This window comes from Rousettus aegyptiacus, unplaced genomic scaffold (assembly GCF_014176215.1).
Source record: "Rousettus aegyptiacus isolate mRouAeg1 unplaced genomic scaffold, mRouAeg1.p scaffold_m13_p_6, whole genome shotgun sequence".
Taxonomy (NCBI): domain Eukaryota; kingdom Metazoa; phylum Chordata; class Mammalia; order Chiroptera; family Pteropodidae; genus Rousettus; species Rousettus aegyptiacus.
Genome location: NW_023416309.1, coordinates 60858400 through 60869067, shown reverse-complemented (window position 1 = coordinate 60869067; position 10668 = coordinate 60858400). Strand labels below are relative to the sequence as shown.

The 10668-nt window shown below is 36.3% G+C and overlaps 1 pseudogene; it reads right to left on the bottom strand.

The window, feature by feature from the left end:
* Positions 1–3128: 3128 nt before the first annotated feature.
* Positions 3129–5237, bottom strand: LOC107503322 (annotated as a pseudogene).
* Between the last annotated feature and the right edge of the window lie 5431 nt (positions 5238–10668).

Here is a 10668-nt window from a genome sequence, read left to right as displayed (position 1 = left end):
AGAGGGATATTGGGTGGGTGAGTGAAAAGGGGGAAAGAATTAAGAAGTACAAATTGGTAGTTACAAAATAGTCATGGGGATATAAAGTTTAGCTTAAGGTATATAATCAATAATATTGTAGTAACTGTGTATAGTGCTAGGTGAGTACTAGACATATTAGGATGATCACTTCATAAGTTATATAAATGTCTAATCATTATGTTGTACACCTGAAACTAATATAATATTGTACATCAACTGTAATTGAAAAATAGTTATTTAACTACCTTATGACTCAGCAATTTTACTTCTGGGTATTTATACTTAGAAATCATTAACATTAATTTGAAAAGATGTACTCCTGTGTTTACTGCAGCACTATTTACAATAGCCAAACTATGGAAGTGTCTACCAAGGGTTGGATAAAGACGATATAGTACATATATACAATGGAATATTACTTGGCCATAAAAAGGAATAAAATCTGATCATTTGCAATGACATGGATGGACCTAGAGGGTATTATTCTAAGTTAAATATGTCTGACTGAGAAAGACAAATACCATATGATCTCAATTATCTGTGAAATCTAAGGAACACAATAAACCTGCAAACAAAATGGAAACAGACTTATAGATATAGAGAACAAACTGATGGTGCCCAGATGGGAGGGGGATTGGAGTAGGGTAAAAAAAGTAACAAGATTTAAACATACAAATTGGTAGATAGTCATGGGGATGTAAAGTTCAGTATAGAGAATATATTTAATAATATTGCAATCACTATGTATAATGCCAGGTGGATACAGACTAATTGGGGGACCACTGCATAAATTATATAAATGTTTAACCACCATTCTGTACACTTGAAACTAAAAGAAAATAATATTGAATATCAACTGTAACTGAAGAAAATAATTTTAAAAAATTATCTTTGTCTTTAACCTTTGGCTTCTTAATACAGTGTGTCTTGGTGTGGGCCTCTTTCAGTTATTTTGTTAGGAACTCTGCACTTCTTAGACCTGTATGTCTTTTTTCTTTGCCAAGTTGGCGATGTTTGCAGTCATTATTTCCTCAAAAAAAATTTCAATCCCTTGGTCTCTCTTTTCCTTCTTGTACCCCTAGGATGTAGACAGTAGTATGCTTGATGTTTTCCTAGAAGTCCCTTAAACTATCCTAATTAAAAATTTTTGTTTCTCCTGTCTGATTGGCTGTTTTCCACTTCCCCATCTTTCAAGTCATTTATTTGATCCTCTGCTTCATCTAATCGGCTGATAATTCCATCTAATCTAGTCCTCATTTAAATTTTTGTATTCTTTATTTCTAACTGGTTATTTTTTATGGTTTCTATCTCCTTTTTTAATTTTTTTTTATCTTGTAGTTGAAGTTTCGCTGAGTTCATCAGTTCTTTCCCTAATCTCATTGAGCATCCTTATAACGTGTTTTCAACTCTGTATCTGGTAGATTGCTTGTCTCCATTTCATTTAGTTCTTTTTCTGGAGTTTTGTCCTGTTTTTACATTTGGGACATGTTTATTTGTCTTTTCATTTTTCCTTATTCCTTATGTTTTGTTTCTTTTTATTAGGTAGATACGTTATGTTTTCCAGTCTTGGCAGTTTGGCATTATGTAGTAAATGTCCTGTTGGCTGAGTGGCACAGTATCTCTGGATGCCTGAGTTGAGTGCTCCTGGGATGTCCCTTGTGTCATTTGTGTGTGCCCTCCAATTGTATTTGAGCCTTTGTTGCTTTTGGTATGTCAGAAGTTGAGATTGACCCTCAAGGCTGCCTGGCTGTGAGGCCTGGCCTTGACTAAAGTGGTGAGCTATTGTGTAGGGCCTAATCTCATAGAGCTAGCATCACTTTAGTTGGTGCTCTTGTGCCCATTGAGTTCCTTCTTCAGGTGTGTCACTTGTTGAGCTGGTTGGGTGGTGCTCTGGTGTGATCTGAACCCAACCATTAGATGGGTTGGTTCTGGAGCCTCGTGGGATGGACTTGGGTGCAGTCCAAGGTCATTTGCTGCTTATGCCCAGCTTGGGACCATCTGGTAGGAGCTACAAAGTCATCTGAAGTTGTTTTCCATCTGTGCTGCCTTTGGAGGTACTTTGGAGAGGCTATGCTGCAATCCAAAGTTAGCTGCCACTAGAGTCGGGCTTTGACCTTTTGGTAGATACTCTAATGTGAGCTGAGGTCAGTTGCCGCTTGTGCTAGGCTGTGGCTACTTAGTTAAAATACATTCCAAGCCAAGACTGGCTACTGCTCATGCTAGGCTTGGGGCCACCTTATGAGAGTTACAATGCAAATCGAAACTGCTGTTTGCTTTTGTTAGGCTTAGGGCCACTTAGAAAGTGGTACTGGGCATTCTGAAGCCAGCCAATGCTTGTTTGGGGAGTGTGGATCTTTTGAAGATTTTAGAAAAGTCTGCAGCGTGAGCCAAGGCAGGCTGCTGGAATAGGTTAGGGACTGTATTAAGAGTTGGGTAAGAGCACATATTTGTTGCCTTCCTGCACTGGGCCTACTGGGTGGAAGGAAGTTCAACAAAGGAGCAATGGTGCCTACCAACATTTTCACCCAGGGTAGAGCTGCCCTAATCCCTGCCCCCTCCAGGCCTCACTCTGAAGCTAGTAAATGTACTTCCTCCCCATATCCCCCTAGCACTTTTTGAGCTGCTTCCCCTTTGTTGGGGCTTACTTAGATCAAGTAGATTTGTGAGCAAGCAAATATGTGTGTGGGTTCCTCAAAAGGAAGGCCTGGGACTCAAGCAGCCCTCCATTTCTCTCAGACACAATCTCCATTATTTTTCACACCCTAATGAGGGACTCCTCTTCCCAGCACTAGTACCCTGGGCTGGGGATCCAACTGTAAGTCTGGGACTCTTTGCTCCTTAGAGTGGGGTGTGGGGGAGGGTATCTGCAGCTAAGATATTTCTTGTGATTCTTTTTGGGTATTACATTTGTTTAATTATAATTATTAATGCAATAGCTCCTTCAATCATTTCATTAGATAATAAAAAATAATGGTATAATGATGGTTGAAGCTGGTTCAATCACAGTTTTATAGTTTATTTATCAAGAGTGAAAATGGAAGACTATTAAAAATAGCTAAAAAGATAACATGTTATAGTGCTTAATGTTTCTGTAACTGTTGGTAAGACTTACATCTAAATCTGATACGGAATTCTTAATTTCACTGAAATAGTTTTTTTTCTCAGCCACATGGTACACCTTGGTACTATGAGTCTGGAAGAGACTGTCTGTGAGTACTACTTCTTGTCTTCAGCTATGACCACACAATATCAGCAAGTGCACCTTGTATACAGAAGCATGTGCCCTTGATACAAAATCAATCAATCAAACAAACAAACAAACAAACATCCAGACATGTAGCAGCTTCATAGTTTTCTTCTTTTAATTTCCACAGGCCAGCAGCCTGTAAAGCAGCTGTAGATTCTTCACTGGGCAAGATACCTATCAAAATGTCAATGTCTTGTTGTTCACGCAATCAGTGCTGCAAAAAGCCTGTAGAATTCTTCTGTAGAATTAGCTTGCTGATCTTTGTTAATTTCTGTCTACACATTACTAAAAGATACAGGAGGATCATCATTCTGCTGCAACACTCGAGTGGAATTACAAAACTGATCTACAAGTGAGTTCACAGTGTCTTGCAGCTGTGTGAGGCAATCCACCATTTTCCTCTCATCCTTCTAATTCTTAATCACCACACCATGGGTGTGACACCTGCCTGGTTCATTCTCTGCCCCTTCTACCAGCGTCGACATGGCTTCTTCTTGATATCCTTAATTATAGAAATTCTGTTCAGCTGTCTTCAGGTGGCTCTCAATGATGGTTCTTCTATCATTTAGTTGTAATTATGATGTGGTTGTGGGAGGAGGTGAGCACAGAATTTACCTATTTTGCTATATTGACTGGAAGTTCCTTCTGTCTCCAATTTTCCAATCTCACTTTTCCTAAGTTCCTAGTCAGCAAGGTATTTGTCCATGCCAAATAATTCATGTGTATTCATACTTCAGACCATATTTCCTATACCCAAAGTTGGTGACTAGGTTTAGCGCTCAAAGATATGCACACTGAAGACATGTTTCCTCACCACAGGCAGACATATCCTTCAGTGGGATTATGGTATTGTAACAGCTCATTTTTAAACTTTCACTATCATATCATAAGCTAGGCCTGGTTTTTATTCTTCTCTGTCAGCTGGTCACTGGAAACCCCCAAAAGGCCATGTGTGTGAGCTTGGGGAGAGGGTACAGTGGTAGGTAACACATGCATATGGGCCACCTATGTGTGTAATTCACTTCGGCCTTATAGAAATGTACTTTTTCCATCATACAATAAATTGCCCTTCCAACTATAAGACATTATAGAGCCAGGTTTATCTAATGGCAGCTTCATTTGCATAGTCACTTGTTTTGATCAGCTGTAAGAAGATCAGTAGTATTCCAAGAACCACTCTTCAAATAAAACAGAGTCCTTTACTGTAGAATTGCCAGGCCACAGAAACCTAGGGGTTTGCACTGTGACTCTCCTATTATGGGTTTCTAGAGTTTTCACACAGCATTTTTCATGTAGAAAAATGCACGGAGTTTGTCATATGTGGCCTGAGTGGTAGGGCAGCTTACATTATAGTCTGATCTATTCTGAAAGAATCATCAAACAGGCAACAAGTGGATTGCAAAGTGTTATAAACCGAATGTGTCCCTACTAATTTTATGTGTGTTGGTCTTAGGAGGTGGAGACTTTGGGAGATGATTAGGTCATGAGGGTAGAGCCCTTGTGAATTGGATTATTGCCCTTACTGAAAAGATCCCAGAAAGTTCTCTTGTCCCTATTGTAATGTGAGGACACAATGGAAAGGTGCCCATCTGTGAAGAAGTGAGGCCTCACCAGACATGTAAGCTGCCGGTGCTTTTGTCTTGGATTTCCCAGCCTCCAGAACTGTGAGCAATAAATTTCTGTTGTTTATTAGCTATTCAGTCTATGGCATTCTGTTTTAGCAGCTGGAATGTACTTAAGCAATGTTGTCAAGAGTGAGCTATGTAATCTCCAAGATTCAAAGAGGCCTATCTCTTTGCTTTGCCTCTTTTTTAGTAGTAGAGGCTACAGATGCAGTGACTTGTCCTTTGCGTTGGAGGGGATATCTTAGCACATCCCAGAAACATTCTCTCTCTACAAGCTTCACCAACGTGGTTAACCACTGGCTGTATTTTGCACCTATTTCCCACCCTCTGTTGCTCATGTTTCTCATTATACCATTTGGTATACTTGCCATTTGCTGTATTGTAGGTCACATTAATATATTATTAATATATTATTATATTCTTAATATATTATTAATAATATAATAATAATTATATTATTAATACAATGGATTATAATATCTTCTGGAATTGCATGATAATCTAGGTTCTTTAGGAATATATTGTGATGGAGAAAAGGAGAATTAAAATGGTCATGGGGTAAGGCAATAAATATATATTATTGTCCACACCAAGTGAGGAAGGTATTTTTCTTTTTTCAATTATGTAAGTCAAGCAGTATCCTCATTGATTATCAGTTGTCTCACTCTTAGGAACACTGTGGTCTATAAGTCACCACCACAAATCCCTATGGATTGAGGCCTTGTAGTTGCCATTTTGAGCCTGACTCCCTTTAATGTATTTATGCTCATTTTGCTTCTGACTGTTGGTATTGCCACCTGGCTTCTGCTATTTCAGAATTCTATTATCTCCATTGGCATTTGTGGAACCAGTTGCACAGCAGCATCTCCTACCATGAATCTTGGCCTACAGAGGACAGTCACCACTAAACTCATTGGTATCTGTGCTCCCTTCGTTAGTGCATTTATTACCATTGTAGTATCCCCTGGGCCCTAAAAATTTGGGTACGATCTCTTTTGAGAGTATCAACTCTGACCCAGCAATCACATTCCTCTTTGTAGCTACTGGAGCTTTGGTTTTAAAACTGTAGAAAACTATGTATTAACAGGTTGTGAAATTCTTTCAGTGAACTCAGGCAAAACATTTTTATATGCAATGCTGGAACAGAATATAAAATAGAAGTATTATAAATAGTCATGATATTCATTCTAGAAAAAAAAGATAGGATATATATTTTTTCAATTGTCTTTGCATATACTCTCTCTATATTTTATTCTGTCTTTAATGCTTTTACTCTAGATGTCAACATGGTTGATCTCCTTATATACTTCAATTTTTTCTCAAGCATAGCATCAATGAGGACTTCCTTGATTACACACTATATAAACACTTGCTCTCATCAATTCTCTAGCTTTACTTTCTAGGTTTTCTTCCTAGCATTTATCACAATCTACCCTAACAAGTATCTTTCTTTTTTATTCCTACTCTGATTTCCTTAACTAGAATAAAACCTCCACAAGGGCATGGAGTATTCTTTTGTTTGCTGTTATAAACCCTATGCCAAGAATAGTACCTGGTACATTATAAATGCTAAAAAGTTGTTAAATGTATGACAGCCACAATTATGTTTTCACTGTCATTAAAGAAAAGTGCATTGCTTAGAATGGATTTTTCTAGAGAAATTCTTATAATTTGTCCAAGACTTACATGTGTTCCTATCAGTAAGAAAAAGGGTAACCCACCCCCCTCCATCCAAAATTGATTAGAAAATGTAAAATGTATCATGGCTAGAAAGGGTGTTATTTCATGAAACACGATGTTTCAGGTTGATACATATATGTCATTCATTTATGAATGCATATGTAAATATTACATAAATAGAATTATATGTATTTCATATATCATATGTTCCCAATATATTCAGAAAGTTCATATCCTCAATTTTTTAAATTAAAATTATTGGGGTGACATTGGTTAATAAAATCATATAGGTTTCCAGTGTACAATTCAATAGTACATCATATGTATACTGCATTGTGTGTTCACCACCCAAAGATAAAGTTCCATCCTTACCATATATTTGACACCCTTTACTCTTATCTACCTCCTTCCTTCCCACTCCCTTTCCTTATGGGAACCACTAATCCACTGTCTGTGTCCATGATTCTGTTCATTTGTCATGTTTGTTTGTCGCTTTCAGTTTTATATCCCATCCATAAGTGATATGATATGGTTCTCAACTTCTTCTGTCTGACTTATTTCGCTTAGCATGATAATCTCAAAGTCTATCCGTGTTGTTGTAAATGGCAGTATTGCATCTTTTCTTATGGCTGAGTAATATTCTATTGTATACAACTTTTAGTGTTTCACCTTTAAATATATTTGCAATGAACATTGGAGTGCATATATCTTTATGGATAAATATTTTCAAATTTTGGGGGTGGATATCCAGAAGAGGGATTTCTGGGTCATATGGTATTCTATTCTTAGGTTTTTAAGGAAGCTTCATACTGTTTTCCATAGTGGCTGTACTAATTTACATTCCCACCAGCAGTGTATGAGAGTTCCTTTCCCCCCGCAACCTCTCCAACACTTATTACTTGTTCTATTGATGATAGATATTCTAACGGGTGTGAGGTAGTATCTCATTGTGGTTTTGATTTGCATTTCCCTAATAGGTAGTGAAGCCGAGCATATTTTTATATGTCTGTTAGCCATTTGTACGTCTTCTTGGGAGAGAGGTCTGTTCAGGTCCTCTGTCCATTTTTAAAATTGGATTGCTTATTTATTGTTGAGTTATATGTGTTCTCTGTATATTTTGAATATTAGGCCCTTATCGGAAGTGTTTGACCTTATTACCCAAAGCAATAATCAGATTTAATGCAATCCTTATCAAAATCACAGTGGCATTTTTTAAAGAAACAGAATAAAAATCATCAGATTTGTATAGAAACACAAAAAACCCCAAACAGCAATCCTAAGAAAAAAGAACGAGGCTGGAAATATCACTCTGACTTAAAATTATACTACAAAGTGACAATAACCAAAACAACATGGTAATTTCATGAGAATTTATATGGATTTAAAGGTATAGATCACATTATTGTCATTAATAGTTGTAGAACTTTAGGCCAGAGAATATTAATCTTTTTTCAAAGCGTAGGGTAATATATATATATATATCATTTATTTATTTATTCATTTATTTATTCATTTGTTTGTTTGTTTGTAAAATCATGCATTGCATGTTTTGGTCAATAATGGACCATGTATAACATTGTGGTCCCAAAAGATTAAAATAGAGTCAAAAAATTCTTGTTGTTTGATGAGATAGTAGCTATCATAACATTGTATCACAAAGGTTACAAAAATCGACAAGGCAAGGTTGAGATGGCAAATGACTTTAACCTGGGTATGGATGAGGATAACATCAGTGAGTATTTAGAGGTGGTTTCTGAAGAATTGATTAATGAGGAGTTGTTGGACCTGGAACAGGAATGCACAGCTGAAAATAGGCAAGAGAAAAAAAAATTACTAGGAAGAAAAACGACACCCAAGGAAACTCACAATGAAGGGCTTAGCAGATACTTTTGTAGACCTCAACGAGCTCCTTAAAAAGTTTGAAACCATGAACCCCCAACACAAAATGTTTCATTAATAGAGAGGAAAGTTTATGATGCATTATCTGCTTACAACCACAATCTATGATGAAAAAAATGAAACACACCAAGTAAACCACCATGAACATATTTCTGAAGTGACACCTCAGGAAGAGCATAAGCAGGTCCTTTAGGAGGTATCCAGAAAGAAGGCATTTTTACCATATCAGATAACAGCTCCATAAATGTTATTGCCCTGAAGGTCTTCCAGTAGGACAAAATATGGAGACGAATGACAGTGATATTGATGATTCTGACCTTTTGTAGGCCTCGGCTGATGTGTGTGTTTGTGTCTTAATTTTTAACAAAAATTTTAAATGTAAAAAAATAAAAAAAAATTTAAAACAGAAAAAGGATGGAACCCTTGTGCATTGCTGGTGGGGATAAAAATTGGTACAGCCACTACAAAAAACAGTATGACCGTTCCTCAAAAAAATTAAGAATAGAATTACCATATGACCCAGCAATCCCTCTTCTGGGTACTTACCCCAAAATTTTGAAAGCATTTATCCATAAAGATATACAACCCTGATGTTGATGGCAACATTACTTACAGTGGCCAAAACATGGGAACAACTGCAGTGTCCTTCAATAGACGATTGTATAAAGAAGATGTGGTATATATACACAATGAAATATTATTCAACCATGAGAAAAAATGACATACTGCCATTTGTGACAACATGGATGGATCTTAAGATTATCATGCTAAGCAAAATAAGTCAGACAGGAAAGCTGAGAACCATATGATTTCACTTTTATTGTAATATAAAACTAAAACCAACAAATGAACAAGAGACTCATAGACACAGACAACAGTATAGTCCTTATCAGAAGGAAGGGGGGAGGGGAGGAGGTAGATAAGGTAAAGGGGATCCAATATATGGTGATGGAAAGAAATTTATCTTTGGGTGGTAAACATACAATGCAATATACAGAAGATGGATTATAGAAGTGCACACTCAAAACATATAATTTTATTAACCAATGTCACCCAATAAATTTAATAAAAAAGTAAAATAGTAAAAGGCTTTTAGAATAAGGTATAAAGAAAAAATTTTTGTATGGCTGTACAATGTGTTTGTTTTAAACTAAGCATTATTACAAAATAAAAAGTTAAAAAATTAAGCATTTATAAAGTAAAAATGTTACAGTAAGCTGTTTAATTTTTTAATTTATTTTTAATATTTTAGTAGACTTTTTTACATTGTACAATTCAATTTTTTTCAATTATAGCTGACATACAATAATCTATTAGTCTCAATTGTATAGCATAGTGATTAGAGAGCTATATAACTCAAAAAGTGATCACCTCACTAAATCTAGTACTCCTCTTTCTCCTTACATATTTATTACAATGTTATTAAATATTTTCCTCATGCTACACTTTATATCTTCATGTCTATTTTGTAACTACCCATTTGTATTTCTTCATCCCTTTGCCCTTCTTCGCCATCTCCCCAACATCCCTCCCACCTAGTAGCCCTCAAAATATTTTCTGTATCTATGATTCCATTGTTGTTGTTGTTTATTTTGTTCTTTAGATTCCACATGTAAGTGAAATTATGCAATATTTATCTTTCTTTCTCTGACTTATTTCATTCAGTGCGATATCCTGCAGGACCATCAAGGCAATATCTTTTTCCATCCCCTTCCTTTTGGTATCCGTGTGTCTTTTAATCTGGAGTCTTATAGGCAGCATATGTAGGGGTCTTGTTCTCTTAACCATTCATTCACTTGATCTTTTGGTTGGAGCACATAATTCTTTTCCACTTGAGGTACTTGGTGAAAAGAATGTTATTACCATTCTTTATTCCTGTTTTTGACACATGTTTTCTATTCTAAAGAAGTCCCTCCAACATTTCCTGTAATACTGGCTTGATGATGATAAATTCCTTTAGCTTATTTTTGTCTGGGAAGTTCTTTATCTGTTCTTTGACTCTAAATGTTAGCTTTGCTGGATAAAGACTTCTTGGTTGTAGACCCTGAATTTTCATCACGTCGAATATTTTGTGCCAGGCTCTTCTGTCCTACATGGTTTCTTTTGAGAATTTAGCTGCCAGTCTTTTGGGTGCTCCCTTGTAGATAACTAACTGCTTTTCTCATGCTGCTTTTAAGATTCTATTTATATTTAAAC